Genomic DNA, 18,499 nt, shown 5'->3' on the forward strand with positions numbered 1-18,499 from the left:
ATATTTCCCAAACCTTAGCACAGCTAAAATCAGGATGCAGTTTAGATAAAACTGTATTGTTTCTACTAGCAGGTGACCGTCCTAATGCCGTGGTCACCACATACATGTGCTCAAAGTTGGTCTCAACTGGTCACAGTACTGTCCTCTCTTGTGTAAAGGGCACTGTTGCTAGTACAGTGAATTCAAGTGGTTGATTAAGCTATTCAAAAAAGTTACATTGTAGTAGCATATTGAAACAAAAAGCAATAGCATGAACAGATAGGAACCAAAATAGAGCAGCAGCTTAGAGAAGGAGCAAGATGAGAAGGTGGGGAGGGCAGCAGGAAAGAGGAGAGAAGCAAAAAGAGGGAAGAACAAAAGAAAAGTTTCCAGAGAATTACACTTCTAAGTCTCAGTATGTTAAGGAGTTACACATAGATCCCAGAGATGTTCATTTTTCTAACTAACAGCAAACCCAAAAATATTTTTTTTCATTACTCAGCATGGTTCACTTCAGGATTACTGTATGATTAAAAGAAAGCAAAATCAGTTTTACTCATGATGTACAGTATGGTTCACATTTCATTCTTCCAGACATTATGAAGACCCAAACACAAAAGAAGCACAAGAAACTATTCTGTACAAAAAGTACAATCCTACAAATTTAGAATTATAACCGATAGGCATTTGGATCAATCTTTTAAAATTATGTGAATTAGTCTTTTTCCTCTTTACTCCTTTTCCCCAATTTGAAACCTACCCATGTTGACTCAGCATAGAAAGGAAATACAAAGCCCTTAACTATGTATTCAACAAATATTTCAAAAATACAGCGCTTTAAATTGCTGTTGAAGACAATAATGGGCTTACTCATGGTACAATCATTATAGAAATCAGAACTTTCTCATTTCCTATGGTCATTCTGTAATACACTGTTCAGGATATTTCTTTTTTAATCAATGTATTTGGGTACTGTGCCAACCATAATAATAGTAATAATAATAGTAAGTACAGGGACTTTTGGTTTACAGAACACTTCTACAGGCACTATATACTTTACTTACCAGTTTTCAATCAATATTGTCTTTTAAAAACAGGGAAAAGGAAACATTTTCACTTAAACAAGATTAGCATTTTTTCACTTTCCCTAAAAAGTCAAGCATGGAGTGACTATATCAAAAAGGAATGACATGCAGAGAGCACCATGTTTCAAGGGTCTACTTTCCAAACATTCATTTGAAAGCTCAATGTACTTGAAATGCATCCTTCCATAAGGAAAAGAGTGACGAGGCTCCCAAGATGGCCACCAATTATCTTTCTACCCCACAATTAGGCTGAATTATATATACTTCATATTACATTAGCCTGGGTCATGGGACAGGTAGCCAGGCTACCAACCTTCTACTTCCTCTGCCCACTTCTGAATTATTAATATTCCCCAATCTCCACTTCCTCTGCTTACTTATTAATTATTAATTTTCTCCAGGCTTCTCTCTTTGTCACATCACCAGGGGCCACGGATGGCACTATTGGCCCATCTACAGGGGCAACTACCTACCAATCACTACCTTGAGCACTGATCTCACTTATCTGATGAGCCCCAGACCCACATCCAGATTCAAACACCTACCACACATGTTTGCATACAGCTAAAACTCAATTTTATCTTTCTTCCCAAAAACTTGCCCCAACACCACCGCCACCAATTCCCTCTACTCTAATGAATACAATTTGCCTAAAACCCCATGCCAGGAATTTGGAAGTCATCCTACACTTTTTCCTAAACCACACCTTCTATATCCAGCTGGGTACTAACTAAGTCTTACCATTTCTGCCTTTTTCAAATCTGCCTCACCATGCCCTACCTCCACTGTCATTGTCTCAACTCAGGTCCTAATCCCCCCTCTAATGGCCCTCATTCAAATCTATAAACAAACCAGATACGATCATTTCTTCTCTCCTTAAAATGTCAATAGCTTCCCATTGTCTACAGCAGGACTTCCCAAACTGGTAAAAGAGTCCTTCCAAGATAAAAAAAAAATTTAAAGGCATTTAATATTGCTGTCATAAATTGAAAAAATAAATACTGGATTAAACAAAGTTATGCAGTCCTCTCACTATGAACAATACTATATGTTTCCCTACCAAGAGGAATTGGAGTGGAAGTGAGGCCCAGTTGGACTCCAAAGACAAAGTCACAACTAATTGGAAGACATGTTAAGTTCTTCAGAATCTGGCACTGCCAAGGTATCAACACCATGTGCCATTTACCAGTGGTTATCGTTCACCTCCCACAATCCTTACATAATTTTTATCAATACAGAACACAATTTTGATTCCTCAAAGGGCCTACTATTTCCTGACTCCATTCCTTTATGTTACTCTGTCTGCCAAGAATGTCCTTTCCTAACTTATTCTGGCTGAAGTGCTCCTCCTAGTCCTTCCAGACCCTGGTCAAGTCTCTTCTCTACGAAACTCTGATTGTCCCTTCTACCTTCCAGCAAAGGACTTTGCCCACATTTGTCCTTCTTCCATTATGTGGCAGAAAACATTTCCTACAGTATTGGACATACAGACTAAAGCGTCAAAGACTGGGAATCAGGCCAGCACCTAGCAATGCAGCTGAAGGAACAAGACAGGGCAAGATGAGGTAAAATTCTATTTTTCTGGGCAAACTTTCACAACTAAGTAAATTTTGTCTTTAGTATGGCCCCATATCTCACCCTACGCCCCTTTCCTGACTCTCCAGGTCCCTTAGTGATCTCACCCAACCCTATATAGCCACCATCATAGCACTATGCTCATTACTATCAACTACTTCCTCTTCCTCTCAATCATGAGTCACTCTGTTCAGAAGTTAATATAAATGAATTATAGCTTCTTAAAGCTGACACATCTAAGATAAATCTCTAAGTAACAAAATGTTAAGAAGTATGGAGGAGATGTGGGAAGTGGGTATTTCAGTTCTTCCACTCAAACATTGGCCGGTATAAGAGTCTGGAAGTCTCCATGACTGGGCTTGCCTGAGGTGTTCCCCCTTCTTCACTTCATCCATTCCTGCAGGGGCGCTACTGGCAGAGACAGAGATAGAACTGGATGCTACAGCAGCCCCATGGATCACCTATTATTCTTGGATTGAAAAGCTTTATTTGTTTTAGAGACCATTCATGGTTAATTTTTCATCATTATAGACAGAAAGTCTCACCAACATATTCACCTATAAACTTAAAACAGAGGCTTTATCCTGGGCAAGTAGTGACTTGAAACCTAACCCAAGACCACTGCTTGATTTAGGAAAAGGCAAACTAACTAATTGAGAAAACCAAGATGTTGACCAAGTATTCTAATACTTCAAAATAAGTCTGTAAATAATAAATGAGGGGGCACCCCCGTCGGGACCCCCTCTCATTTTTTGAGAGCTGTTACTTTCTGCTCTAATAAACTGTCCTCTGCTGCCAACTTTAAATAAATAAACAAATAAAATAGCATTCTAGCAAGAATCACCACTTCTGGTTTCATAAAATGTCATTTATTATGTCATTGTCTACACAGGCTAAGTACTGTGCTAAATGCCGGAGATGACATAGATTAAATTTCTAACCTCAGGAGCAAATTTTAGTAGATGAGTGCGACAAGTAAGCAAACACGTATCAAACAAAGTAGTTGAGTGCCGCAATACAGTAGGTATCATGGGAGCAGGGAGAGGAACAGGGGAGGGAGAAGAGGATAGAAAAGACCTTAGAGAAGAACTGTCCCTTGATCTAAGATCTGACGGGTGTAAAGTTCATCAAGCAAACAAGCCGTCAAAAGAGGAGAAATAACAACAGGATGGAATCCAAGCAGAGGTATGACCATATGCAGAAGTACTAATGGGAGGAATCCTAGAAAATATCAGGAATACAAGTTACTTAAACTGGCTGGAGCCCAGGGTGGCCTCTGGGGAATGGCTGGAAATGGAACTTAAAAAAAAAAAAAAATGAGACAATCAGGCTATGATAAGGGCCTTGTTTGACGTGATAAAGATAGAGGTTAACTTATACGTAATGGAGTCTGAAAGAGACCCAAGGCCACACAAAAGGCCACATTCCAAAGAACACAGTGTGAATGATGTCCTCTGGACTTGTGTAATGCAGCAGCATGGTGTTCACCTGCTGGACCGTTTGTCTCTAAGATGGCAGAACTCATTCATCAATGTATATCCAGTATCTAGCCCTGTGCTTGGCACATACAGGAACTAAAAAAGTACTGAACGGTTAGATGTGCCAACACAATCCTAAGGGTATAACCAAGAGGCCCTAGCCAAGCCTCCTTCCTTACTGCCTATAAGATCACAACTCTTAGGCACTCACTACAATAATTGGTAATTGCCACAACTTTTAATGAAACATGAGAATCATTCACAATGGGCTGCACCATAAACAAGAAAGGATTTAGGGAAAAAAACACAGTAAGATGCTTTTGAACCTGACTAAATGAAGCAGTTTATTCTATTATTCTTCTCACCAAAAACTTAACAGAAAACAACCAGAGGTTACCTTAAAATTATTCATCAACTGACTCTAAGAAAGTGGAGATAACTATCAAAAGCATATTTTCATATAAAAAGGACCCATGAAATAAAAATTTATTTTAACTAAGAATTTGCTAGGTTAGTCTAATCTTTCAAATAATTAAGTGCTCCAGACAAAAGTAGGCTACTTACCTGTAACACTTTATATAGTAAATTAAATCATATTATAGTTGCAATGTAAATAAGGATTCCACCTCTTGCTTGGGAAAAATATAAGGAAAAAGAATTTTTAAAGAGAAACTTCAGGGAATCATGGACAAAAATTAATTATAAATGAGCTTTAAAAATTGATGGCTTAGAAAGCTAAGGCATAATCTAGAGATGTATGAAAAATTGTTGGTCTATGAAGAACCCGTAACCCACGTTTAAAGAAATTAAATCAAAGGCCGCAGAAGTAAAATTTCAAGTCTTCTTTTTAAAGAAAAGATGGAGACACATTTCACTAATCAGTATTTTTAATGAAAATAAGGCACATAAAATCCTATTCAATACATACAATTATACGTTTTTTAATTTTATCATGTGGCCAGGGAGAAAGACAATGGGTAACAGTAACACAGAGGATGGGGTAAAAAAGACCACTGCACACACACCCAGAGACACAAAGAGAAAGACAAAAGTATACATGAAATGTACATTAGAGATACATGAGATTAACATCTTGAGCTTTTTAGGATGTTATCAAAGATGCAAAATCATTTGCTCTGAAAAGCCTGAATATAACACTGTATCATTATTGCCTGCTATTCCAGTTTGGGGGGTGGGAGTGAAGAGCAATCCTCGATTATGTCTCCCCCACAAACACATTCCCCTCCCCTCCCTGCCTCCTTCCTCTCTCTCTCTCTCTCTCTCTCTCTCTCTCTCTCTCTCTCTCTCTCTCTTTCTCTCTCTCTTTTGAATATGCTAAATATTACTAACAAATAATAGTAAGTTACCATTTACTGAGCCTTTTATGCTCACAATACTCAGCTATATTTTCTTACCTCCATTCAGCAAATGAAGAAGCTAAAAAAGGTTAAGTGACTTGACCGAGACTGCAGAGCTATTAAGTGATGAGGATGGAATTCAATATGACTTGTACATGGCTCTGAAGTTCACATTTTAACCCATACACCATGCCCTCTTCCCAGGGCATCTTTAGCCAACATTATGTTTTTTTTAAAGACGTGTTTTCTTACTGTGCTATCCCAAAAGTTATGTTTAGGTTCAGACACTTTGAATTTTATGGAAAACATTAACAACTTATATAGTTCCTTGAAAATAATGCAGATTTTGCTAGCAATAGAAAGACATTAACTCTTAAAAACACTGCAAGTAGCTGAGCATCAACCTAGAATTATACAAAGTACCAAAGGTCCCCCAATATTCCAAACTTTATTATTTAGCCTTTTAATTATGCTACGTTCTTTGTATGGTATAACCTTGGGGAGATAGATTTTCATAAATACCAAATTTCTTTCTCCATTATTCACACTGTGGAGTCACATCATATATGTATTTAATTATGCCCATTCAACTATTTATGCTGCAGGAAAAAAGAAAAACAAGAGAAAAAAAAAATAATGGTGATAGGATGCCTGCCCCTCCATCCTTGTACCAGAGTAGACATGCAATAACAACTAATAAATCTGCTATTCCTCAATCTAAAGTCCCATTCACCACCAGTCAAATGGTATCCCACATAGCTGATTATAATCCAGCTCACCAAAAAAAAGTAACCTGTTCTAAAAGTTGAAGGAAAAACTGACCATTAAGATTGAAAAATATATCAACCAGTTTTCAAACTGGTACCTTCCTAAAGGGCTTTTTCAAGAGTAATTTTGACAAGATTTTTACCTGATGTGAGAATTTAGGCCCAAAGCCCCCACATAAAAGGTAATTTGACTATACTTAGCTCTTTAGAACAGAAAGAATTAGGAACCAAATCATTTCTTTTATGCCAAAATAAGTTCATAACTAATGTATTTTTTGTCCTATTTCACAAGTGGGAAAAAATAAAATAGGGATGCTATAAAGAAGCCATGTTAGACACGAACAAAATGTGATAAAAAAAAATACAGTGAATGTTTAAATAAAAAAATTATTATAGTAAAAGATACATTGCCATTAATCCCCCCACCCCCACCCCTCCACCCCCAAATACTCCCCCTTGCTTCTAACATACTTATTCCATCGTTCTTGCCACTTTCTGAAGCAGTTCTGGAAGTCCTCTTTCGTGAGTGTCTTTAGTTGCGCTGTCCTGGCTGCCTCTATGTCCTGAATCATTTTGACTTTGGGGAAGAGCCAGAAATTGCACGGTGTCAGATCCAGTAAATAAGATGGATGAGGACACCCATAATGTTTTATTTGACAGAAATTGCCGTACACCAGAAGCAATGTGTAACAGGGAACATTGTCATGGTGGAGGTTGATTTACATCACACTTTAAATCACACCTTCTTTCAACCGTAGATCACACCCGACTGACTGCACTGAACAAGATGAAACTTGTTACACACTGTTACTATTACTAAAGTTCAAGGGGCCACTTCCCGAATTGAACATCCCTGCCTTTCCGTTGGATGGCACTCGGCAGCAGTATGTTTTGATCACAACAGAAAGGCTCCATGTCATACATCGCTTCTGGTACAGCAATTTCTGTCAAATAAAAACATTACGGTGTGTCCTCATCCACCTTATTCACTGGCTCTGGCTCTTCCCCATGTGACTTCTGTCTCTTCCCCAGTCAAAATGACCATGAAAGGTAAATGTTTTGAATTGATGTAGACATCGAGGCAGCCAGGACAGCACAACTAAAGACACTCACGATAGAGGACTTCCAGAACTGCTTCAGAAAGTGGCAAGAACGATGGGATAAGTGTGTTAGAAGTGAGGCAGAGTATTCTGAGGGGGATTAATGGTAATGTGTCTTTTATTGCAATAAATTTTTTTTTAATTTCAACAAATTCACCATATTTTTTTTTATCACACCTTGTTTGTGGGAGCTATTCCATTACTCATTTTAAAATACACTAAAAATGTGGGCCGGCCAAGTGGCTCAGTTGGCTAAGAGTGCAAGCTCTGAGCAACAGGGTTACCAGTTCGATTCCCACATGGGCCAGTGAGCTGCACCTGAGCTGAGCTGCAGCTAAGCTGCCAACAGGTGGCAGGATGGCTCAGCTGGTGAGAGCACCTGCTCCTAACAACAAGGCTGCCAGTTCAATGGGATGGTGGGCTATGCCCACCTGCAACTAAGATTGAACAGGACACGTTGAGCTGAGCGACCACGAGCTGCCAACAGGTGGCCAACTGGACTTGGAGCTGAGTTAGCTGCGCCCTCCACAACTAAGATTGAAGGAGAACAACTTCCTCAATTCCCCAATAAAATCTTAAAAAAAAAAAAAGAAAATACTAAAAATGTAATAGCAGTCTGTCAAGTAATCAAAAAATCAAAAGCAACCCTTAAAAGTTGTTTCTCAGTAGGAAAAAAAGCACACATTTAGTTTTGAGATGTGCCATTACTCAAGTACAAAATACAGGCAAGAGTAAAAAGAATACCCAACTCAGAGAAAGCTTCTAACCACACATACTGTGGTAGAATACCTTTACTCTCCAGATCAATTTCCTTTTCTGTAAAAAGAAGGCACTACTCTATGACCTAGCTATGACCATCCAACATTCTTATTTTCTAATCTCATGTCTTTATTTCAATGTCCAACTCACAAATTCCTTTGTGAAAATAAGGAAAACTAAATAAAATAAAAGTCAATTAATCTAGCTTGTTATCACTGAGATAGAACTGTCTTTCACTTAACCTAATAACATTATAAATATTTTTATTTATAATTTCTGAGAAAGATTCTACAGAAATCAGCAAGTTCTACATCATGTAATCAGGAAATTCTACTTTACAGTCGACTCACTTTCCCCAGAAATTTAATTTCTTATTTCTCTAGTATCTGAGTATCAAGAGATCACTTAAAAGCAAGATCCAAAGGAAGTGAAAGAGTCAACAAAAGAGAGAAATTTTGATTAAGAGATTAATTACAACTTAATTCATCCCATCTCACATACATAAATAGACTCAAGCATAGGGTACTTCTTCCTGTATTCTCAGTTCATACTAGTATTAGTAGTCTTTGGTAGTAGGAAGAGGTAAAAGATGCATTTTCACTTATATTTTCTTTCAAAGGAGGATGCCTCGGAGGTGTCCTGTTTCCATAGGTCTATATGGCCTCTTTCCTTGGGGAAAGACCTTGTGGTACATACATCTCTTTTTTTAATATAGCAGTCTTAAAGTTTGCTATTTAAGTTAATGTTTTATTATACCATCTCAGACCTAGCAAAGGTCCCAATATGAGCCTTTGGGTCAAAGATGTTAATAGATCTGGTGTTGGGATAGTTCTTTCTGAAGAACTGTTCTATGAAAACTTCACTAATCCCCATCCTCTACTTTACTCATTCTCAGGTATTTGGTTATTTGAACAGTTGTCTCTTTCCTGCATTCCATTTTTTTCCTCTGCAAATCATTAACTCACTGTTATAATAGTGAACATTTTTTCCAACTATCATTTTTCATGACATTTCACATTACTTCTATTTTTAATCTTACTAATATAAATGTTTTTAACACATAACTTTTATAATCACTAATTACTTCCGGACATTCTGCCTTATAAATACCACCTGTTTTTCTCCAGATTAAATAAGCACAGAACCTTTCATGTTTTTTTACCTAAATCTCAAAATATGTGCTCCAATTCTGATTCTCTCTTATTTCTCGGCCCTTAAAATATAAAGATCAACAAAATTCAAGTAAGATTCTAATATTATATCCTTGCTTCTTGTGTGTTTCCTGGACTGGTTAGGTGAGTTACTTATAATTAGAACATGGTTTTTTGTTGTTATTGTTGTTGTTTTGCTTTAAAACAACACAGATTTATTTTGTTACAACTCAAGAAGTTAGAAATCTGAAATGGGTCAGCAGGGCTGCCTTCCTTCTGAAGGCTCTAGGGGAGAATCTGTTTCCTTCTACAGGCTGCCTATATTCCTTGGCTGCTGGCCCTTTCCTCCATCCTCAGGGGCAGCATTATAGCATCTTCAGAACATGGTTTTGATGACTTCAGATTTACTGTCTCCATTGGCCAGTTAGTTTTATTTCACAAACTATGCTCCAAAACCAAAGACTAAATCCCATCAGCTATCTCTTGGATTAAAATTTAACCAGATGAGCTACATGGCACATTCAGAATACATTCTGTCACTAGAACAAACATTCTGGTGACACATCAGGTAGATGTCAGACACTACATATCTTCTTTTAGTGTACCACTGTGAATTGTTTCAAGAGTTTTAAGACTGTTATCTTTAATAAGTGATAAGCTGCTAACTCTTATTCAACTTAAGGTCCATGCACAAGGTCTCCCACTTAGTACTTGCATAGCTGGTTTAGGTTACTAAGTACACCAGTGAACAGAACCCAGCTTTACATAAACCAAGTAATCAAGGTCATTTTGAAATTCTATTTCTGTCATCCAAGATTTTAGAAATTACAACCAACTTATTGTCATTCACAAGCATAAAGTTCTTATTTCCACCATCACCCAGACCATTGGGAAAAAACACAGAATAAAGACAGTTTCACAGGATGCCCCATGTCCCTGATCATAACCCATCTCTTAGGACTGCTATTAATCTTAGGAATAAAGTATATTCACATTTTAAAACCTTATATTTGGGTCGGCCGAGTGGCGCGTTGGTTAAGAGCTGGCTTGGGACGCCAAAGGGCTCCGGTTCAGATCCCACATGAGGGCCAGTGACACTGCCCTCCACGGCTAAGATGCTGAACAACAGCTCAATCTGGAGCTGGGCTGCCGTGAGAGGCTGCAGCCCCTGCTGCAGTGGGTTGCCATGGGCTACGGTGTGTAGCCAGCAGCCAGCGTGAGCAGCCAGCAGCCACGGTGAGCAGCCGTCCAGAAGCCGGCGACTGATCTGCCTCGCCTGGGAAGAGTGCAATGATGATACCAACTTGGGCCAGTGAGGCAACATCCTCCACAACTAGACTGAAGAACAAAAGGAGAGCAACTTGTCTCCCCTTCCCCCAATAACCCAGCGCTGTTCCCATCCCCCAATTCCCCAATAAAAATCTTTTAAAAAAAAACAAAAAACCTTATATTCATAATGGTTGCCAAACCACCATGCTATACAAGCACAGCTTGATTCAGTAAATGGAATGGAAGCGTGAAAGAAACTATGTAATTATGTGACAGGAAGAGAGCTACTTTTTCTACATATGTTCTCAGCTAGTCCTCAAAACTCTGAGGTAAGTATCAGTAGTCTTTGTTAACTTTAAAAAAAAAAGAAAAAAAAGGAGGAACAAGAACAGAAGAGTTAAGCAACTTACAGTATAAGGGACTTTGAAGACAGACAGAATCCTAGTTCTGTTACTGTATATGACAAGAGGTTTCTATTTCTAGGTTTACCAAGTTAGCTGAATGTGACTCTGAGCAACTTAACATCTCTGAACCTCACTTTCCTCATTGGTAAAATGGGGTTTAAATGAGACACTTCATGTCAAGTGTTTAATTCAAAGCCTAGTAGACAGTAAGCTTACTCAATAACTATTAGCATTAGTCAGAGTCAAACAACTAGTTAAGAAAGTCAGAAATCAAACTCAGGTCTGATTCTCCATGCTTTTTCTACTACAGTATGCTATAGCTGCCAACACTCAATTATTATCCACATTCTTGAAACATAACATAGATGGAAAACTGATGTTACCTAAATGAGATAACTATTAAGGGCTAACTAAACCAACAGAAGTATTTTATCTCTAATATCTAATAAGCAGAACCAAGTAGAAAACTCATCAGAACATGGATACTGTTCAGACATTCAGAGTTATAGATAGAGCTTTGTTTTAATCACTATAAAACCATTTTCCTATGTAGAAATTTATCCTATTTATCTCAAATCAATTGTAAATTAAAATTTTAATCACCAGAGGTACCCCAAATAAAACTTCCTGGCTGGCCTAGACAAAGAAATCAGCCCCTCTACTACATAATTTCAACACTGCATTAAATTGAGGGCTCTCAACTTTTTTTCACAATAAAACTGCTACTAAATATTTTATTTATATATAACTGTACTACTTATAAACTGAGGCAACCAAACACTGTCATCACTTTTCCTACCCAATCCCCTGATCAAAAACAAGCTTTGTTGTTCTAACAATGTTCAAAAATCACACTTAACCATCTCACCAACACCTAACAGTGGATATTCCAAAACCAACGATAGTAACAAAAGTAAATTTCCATAACAATTATTAATAATAGGCTTACTGTTTCAAACAACTTCCAGGAACCAATCTGTCTTTAAAAAGGGTTGCTAAACCAGAACGGGGTGCCAACATACATTACTTTTGGCAACTGTAGCCTATCCCGTGAGTTAACAACCCTTTTAAGAAAAGAATGCTACTTATATTCAAGTGAAACAAAATTAATAAATGTGCCTTGGTAAAGAGGCTGACTTCTAACCAAAGGTAGAGCATTTTAACTATGTAATTGTCCTTCAAAAGACAAATCGCTTTTAACTTTAGTCACAAAGCCTTTAAAAGATAATGTTCATTTTGCAATAATCTCTTACATTCCTGCATTTTAGATTTTTTAAAAATTCTAACTTCTGACTCATAGATCTAAAATAGTCATTGCATACACAAGTGTTCTACTCATTTAGCTCAGAATCCTATGTGGGAAACACTGGTTTCTGTTTCTAGGTTTACTACGCCAAACCCATTCGTTTTGCACTAATATAACCACTAAATATAGCTCTAAGACACTGATGATTAAAAGCAGTTAATTATGTGAGTGATTCATACCTCCTATGTCCAGACACCAAGATCCAAAGATGTTCTGTCAGATCTATGGGAAGAGGAAACAATAAACACCTGTCACAAAAGATTTCCAAAATGGGAAGCCACTGTCAATCCCCAATATGATTCACTCTTCCCCCCGCCTGGGGGGGGGGGGGGGAAGGTCATACATGGACCAGAACCTAAGTCTGTGAAGGGAATGAGGAGAAGCGAAGGCCATAAAGAGAGCAGCCACCTAATTATTAGAGGAAAGGGACTTGGTTTTTCTAGTCCTCGTTATGAGTCAAAGTGACAGGTCGCAAGCAAGTGAAGTCACTTTTCCTCTCTGGGCCTTAGTTTATCTGTCAAGTGTGGTGATTGGCAAGGAGCTCTGCTGCTCCATGGCTACGGGCGAACTCGAGATTCCTTCAGTCAGCACCCGCAGAAACCCATCAAATGTCCTGCCAACGTCTCTACCTTCAACCACACGGTCTCCCGGACTATCTAAACGGGCTGGGGCACCATCCCTCTCCCAAACCCCAACTCAAGCGTCCGAACCAGGCCTCCACACACCCACAATGTGGATCGCTCCTTCTCGCCTCACCTGTCCCAGACGGACATTCCGTGGTCTCAGAGCTCCCTCTACACCCCACACACACCTTCCCCGGGAAGTGATGCCCAATTCTGGCCCGAGGAGGCCGACCATAAGCTCAGCGGGTACCCCCCCCCTCAACAATACCGTTCGCCACCTCCAAACTCCCCCATCACCACCACCCACCCGCTCCACGCCCCGCTCACCCTGCCCTCCAGCGCCCAGAGAAAGCCCGGGCCACTCACCGGCCGCCGCTGCCGCCGCGCCGTCTCCTCAGCGGCCTCCAGGCCGGAGCACCCCAAAGGCCACCCAAGGGGGGCCGGGGCCGCCGCCGCCGCCGCCGCCGCCGCCGCCGCCTCGCCTCGCCTCAGCCCAGCCCCATGGCCCTCGACCGGCGCCGGCGGCTGCGGGTCGCTCGGGCTCAAGGAGCCGCCGCTGCCGCCACCGCCGCGCGCTGCGGCTGGGGTGAGGGGAGGGAGGCGCCGCGGCGGGGCCCGGGCCGAGCCCCGCGCTAGGGTGTCCGCGTTCTCCTCCCGCCTGCGGCGGCGGCGTGCAGCCCGGCAGAGCGAGAACAAGGGAGGGCGGCAGTGGGAGGCAGGCAGGGGAGGGGGGCGGTCTGCAATCCGAAACGGCCTCCCCGCGCCAGCGACGTAGCGAACCCCCCTCCCCTCCGCGGCGGCGTCCAGAGCGAGCTGCGGGGAGAGCCGACAGGCGGGCGGGGGAGCGCGCCGCGAGCTCGGGACTCCCGCGCCGGATGTGAGGTCACGTGATTGCCTCATCCCAGCGCAGAGGGCGGAGGGGCGCAAAGGGGACGACGGGAGGGGCGGGACCATCGGGGTGGGCGGGGCGATCTTGCAGGCCCCGCCCACCCCTCGCGTATTTAGAACCCCCCAAGCGAATAAAGAAAAGAATGCGTAGGGAAGGGCTCTCTAAAAAGAGCTGTGTTAGGGAGGGGGTTACTAATGGAGGCCGGCTTTTTTTCTTTGGCGGGAGTAGGTGGACTATGCCACCTTGGCCGTGCCAAGACAAGACCATAATCAAAATCCCTGTTTTATGAACAGGGAAACTGAGGTTCAGTAAGGGCCCTAGACTAAACTTGCCCGGAGTCAAGGTCACGGAGGACGCTTGTGCTAGAATGATGGAGAGGAAGCCAGATCTTAGCTCCCAATCCAGGTCTCTTAATTTCTTAACAGCACGCCATGCCTTCCAAAAACAAACAAAAAAACTACTATAGTTCGCAACTGACAACTGGCTTTGCGCGCCCTGCCTCGGGCGGAGGACTGGGAGAAGCACCAAGTGAAAGATCCCACGTGCCCACTCCCCCCTCCCCGGCTAGAAGGAGTTTCTCCAGACAATGCTGGATGCAAATTAAATACTTCCCTCCGCAGAAGATTTATCTCTAGGCAAGGCTCCGGCCGGATGTACAAATCGTGAGTTTGGTTTTCGCGGCGTCCCTTCAGCGACGCGAGAGCCACCCAGTCACTTGCTGTCTCGGACTTGGGCCATCTTTCCGCCCTGAGTCTACCTCGCCCGCGCCTGTGAGGCCCGGCGATCAGTGTTGTTATTCCACCTTGCCGCTAACAGAACTCATAGTTGCTGGAGCATAAGAAAGGGAAGGGACACACGGGTTGGCCCCTGGTCTGCGACGCATGGTGACACCTCATCTGGGGCAGCACACCGCTCTGGCAAGTCCACGGCACCGATGCCACCTCACCGGGAGCCAGGAAAAAGCTGCTCCTGGCTCCGCTGTGTAGAGCTGGACAGTGTCTGTGCGCACCACGTGGTGGCCTGGACAGCACACTGGACAGGGGTGGATCCACACCTCTCTTCCCAACACCTGGCTGGGCTCAGTCTCACTGTTTATTTGTTTCAAACTTCACTGATGTTCAAATGATTAAATGAGATAGGGGTGTGGAAAATGTTGGGCAAACTGTAAGAAGTTGCCTCTGTGGGGTTGAGCCCTTAAAGCCTCCTTCTCCACCTCTCCCAGCTCCTTGGTTCCTGGCTGTTTCCCCTCAGTCTTTAAACAAGCTCAAGTCTCTCAAGTCCTAAAAACAAAAATATCGAGTCAACCCTCCACTCGAAATGCCCTGTCCACTCAGTTTCCAAGTATTTCTATCCCTCTTATGCAGACCACTTAAACAGTGGTCTCCCCTGGCTGTCTCCACTTCCTCATTTCTCAACACTTGGCAGTGTGGCCGGCCTCTTCTCCACACACTCACACACGCGCACCCTTCCGTCACGCTGCCCACACAAGAGTAATCCATGACCTGCAGGCCTCATCTCTCTGGGTCTCTGCTTTATTTGACACCTCAGATGACTCTCACCTTCTAGATTCTCAATACTACCTTGGTTTCCAAAAGAGTGTACTCTCCCAATACTCACGTCTCAGTAAACAAAGCCTCTGCCTCTTTTGGTGACATCCTTAAATGACACTAATTATGAATCTGCACCTTAAATGAAAGACTTCACTCTAAGCCCATAGCTCTTCTGACCCCACTCTCTTAGGAGATGGCCTGTCTCCACCCTCATGGTTTCAACTACCAAATCTGCAATCTCCAGCCCAGACCTCTTCCATAAAAGTTAGACCCAAATATTCAACAGCCTGTCGGGCAATTCTATATAGATATCACAGGGGCTCCCCAAACTCAGCATGTTCAAAACTGAACTCATCCTCTACCTCCATAGCAGCCCCTCCCTCAGCTGTTGGCACCACCATCTATTGGCACCACCATCTACAATCATCGGAATTAGAAAGTTGGGGATGAGTGAGTCATTCTTGATTCAGCTCTTTGCCTTATTTGATCACTCAGTCCTATGTACTCCACCACCGTAATAAGCCTCAAATCCCTACCTCCATTCCCACTGGCATGCATTCTAGCCACCCTTTTCAGCCTGAACTATTGCAGCAGCCTCCTAACAGCCTCCCTCAGACAAACTCATTCTCCACTCAGCCTCCAGAATGAAGTATTTAAACTGTGCTCCTATTTAAAATCCTGCAGAGGTTCCCTCTGGCTTCTGGCTGCATGTGTACCTCCAAAGCATCCAGCATCAATCTGTCAGTGCACTCGGGCTTCTAAAGGACCACAAAGAATCCCAGAATTGAAGAAGCAGCCAAAACCCCTAACGTGAGGCAACACACAACCAGGCAAGGAGAAACGATAGGAAGAAAAAGAGCAATTGAATATTTCCAAAAATTCCCTGCTAGAGTTGTTTTGGCTATGGAAAGCAGAGAATTTGGACACTGATGGGAGGAGAGGCTGAGTCACTGAGAAAGGCTTGAGCATGTTTATAGGCTGTGGGGAAAAGATGGAGCCAGAAAAGGAGGAGATGCCAGAAGCCAGAAAAGGAGAGATAGAGAGGGAAGCAAGTCCTGAAAGGTTCTACAAGGCTTATTGATTCTCCACCCAGGATAGTTCTGGGCAGGGCCGCTGTTTGTGCTGAGCCCAACTCTTCCCTCCTCTGATCCTATTCACTCTCGTGAGACCCAACTCATGTTCACAACCCTCCCAGTTAGCAGATAACAAATGTAATAGAGAACAGCCCTCCCAGTAAGCTCTAACTTTACTTTCCACAAAAAATGATTTCACACTTCCTCTACTCTCAAAATCCCCATCCTTGCATGACTTCCCTGCTCACCATCACCTTACCTCCTGTTTCACTGAGAAAATTCAGACTGTCAAGAGGGAACACCCACAAATCTACACATTAACCCACACCTGCATTCAGTGTCTCTCCCTCACTCCAGTTTTTGCAGAGGAGCAATGCTTCCTGCTGAGAGAGCTAACCCTTCACAAGTACCATTCCAGGCCTCCCAAAGGTCACTGCTGTTGCCAACACCAGTGGACTCTTTTCAGGCCTTATCTTTCTAGTTCTCTCAGCAGCACTGAGCTCCCATTCTTGAAATATTTTGATAACTCTCTTTTGGAATTCTTCCTCTTTTTTTTTACTCCTTCTCAACCTATTAAGGGTGCTTCCTCCATTCTCTAAATGGTACTATTCTCCAGGGCTCAATCCAAGGCCCCTTCCTCTCTCTACACCAGTTTCATTGTTGTTTCTTAAAACTGTCATTTGTCAATCTTACAAGAGTTCTGGATGGGCTTTAGGAGGTCTATAAATTCCTTAGACTTGAATGCAAATACTTTCAAAGGAAGAAGTATTGCTTTCATCAGCTTCTCAAAGGTGTCTGGGGCCCCAAAAAAGGATAAGAGCACTGATTCACATGCGCTTCCCCAGCTGACCTCATCCACCATGGCTAAAGCTGACATCTGTATGGACATCAGTAACTCCACGGTATACCCACAGCCCAGGTCTCTCTTCACAGTCTCTGGGCCATACTTCCCTATCACTTTCACATGATGACTCTCTGCTACTTCATAAATTCACTTATCCAATACTCAATTCTTCCCCTACTTCTCCAAACCAGCTCCTTTCCCAGCCTTCTCAACCTTCACAAAAGGCACTCTTCCCCACCTAGCTGCTCAAGCCAGAAACCTGGGAGTCATTTTTTCCAATCTAATACTAAATCCATTTCAAATCCTTCCACATCTCTCTGTCTCTACTGCCACTAGAAAAATCCAAGCTGCCTCCATTTCTCATCTGGGAATACTGCCTTAAGTTCCCGACTGATTTCCCCATTTTCACCCTTCCCTGCTTTTAATCCATTCTCACACAGCAGTCAGTGTATTACTGAGTGTGACTTGGAGCATAGCTCTTGATGAAGGCTTTCAAGTGCTTCCCATCTCACTGAGAATAAAATGTGAACTTCTATGACCTACAAGGTCCACTGTTAAATATGTCCTGCCCATCTTCCTCCTTCACTAGCACTCAACCCCCGACCCCCACTCACCCACCCAGATCTTCTTCCTTACTTCACCTCATTCCAACCACAGTGGGCCTTCTTTCAGTTCCTCAAAAACACCAAGCTCTTCCCTGCCTCAGGGCCTTTGCAAAACCTTTTTTTCTCTTCCCTTTTTCCCTTGCCTGGCTAACTCTTACGAATTTCAGCTCTTGGCTTAAATGTATGTACACTAGTTCTTGAAAAAGGCCTTCCCCAGACACTCATTCTTTATTTTCTGATGACTTCCATTTATTTTCTTTATAACTATTATTACAATTTTAATTACTTGTGAGTTTATGTATGTATTGAACACCTGTCTTCAGGCTCTGCAAAGATTGGGACCAGCTACAGCTCCAAAATTTTTCTAAAAGGGGCTTGAAAAGTGGCAATCCTGGGCTGGCTGAGTTGCTCAGTTGATTAAGAGTGTGAGCTCTGAGCAACAGGGTCACCAGTTCAAGTCCCACATGGGCCAGTGAGCTGCGCCCGACCTGAGCTGCCACTGAGCTGTCAACAGGTGACAGGATGGTTCAGTTGGTGAGAGCACATGCTCCTAACAACAAGGTTGCTGGTTTGACTCCCGCCATGGGATGGTGGGCTACTCCCCCCCCACCCCGCCCCCCGCAACTAAGACTGAACATGGCACCTTGAGCTGGACGTCTGGGCAGCTGGATGGCGACTGCACTT

The 18,499-nt window shown here is 42.5% G+C and overlaps 1 protein-coding gene across 2 annotated transcripts in view; it reads right to left on the reverse strand.

Moving 5' to 3' along the window:
• Window positions 1-13,714, reverse strand: part of ATP13A3 (ATPase 13A3) — an 85,387-nt gene extending 71,673 nt beyond the window's left edge. Inside the window, exons 1-2 of one of the 2 annotated variants that reach the window (XM_019651235.1) lie at window positions 13,221-13,714; window positions 12,411-12,453 (exon numbers count right to left, since the gene is read on the reverse strand). The gene's annotated coding sequence lies outside the window, so the exon portion shown is untranslated. Of the gene's footprint in view, window positions 1-12,410; window positions 12,454-13,181; window positions 13,201-13,220 lie in introns of those variants that run through there. The other variant, XM_019651241.1, reaches the window with a different exon arrangement.
• Between the last annotated feature and the right edge of the window lie 4,785 nt (window positions 13,715-18,499).

Source organism: Hipposideros armiger, unplaced genomic scaffold (genome assembly GCF_001890085.2).
Source record: "Hipposideros armiger isolate ML-2016 unplaced genomic scaffold, ASM189008v1 scaffold_8, whole genome shotgun sequence".
Taxonomy (NCBI): Eukaryota; Metazoa; Chordata; class Mammalia; order Chiroptera; family Hipposideridae; genus Hipposideros; species Hipposideros armiger.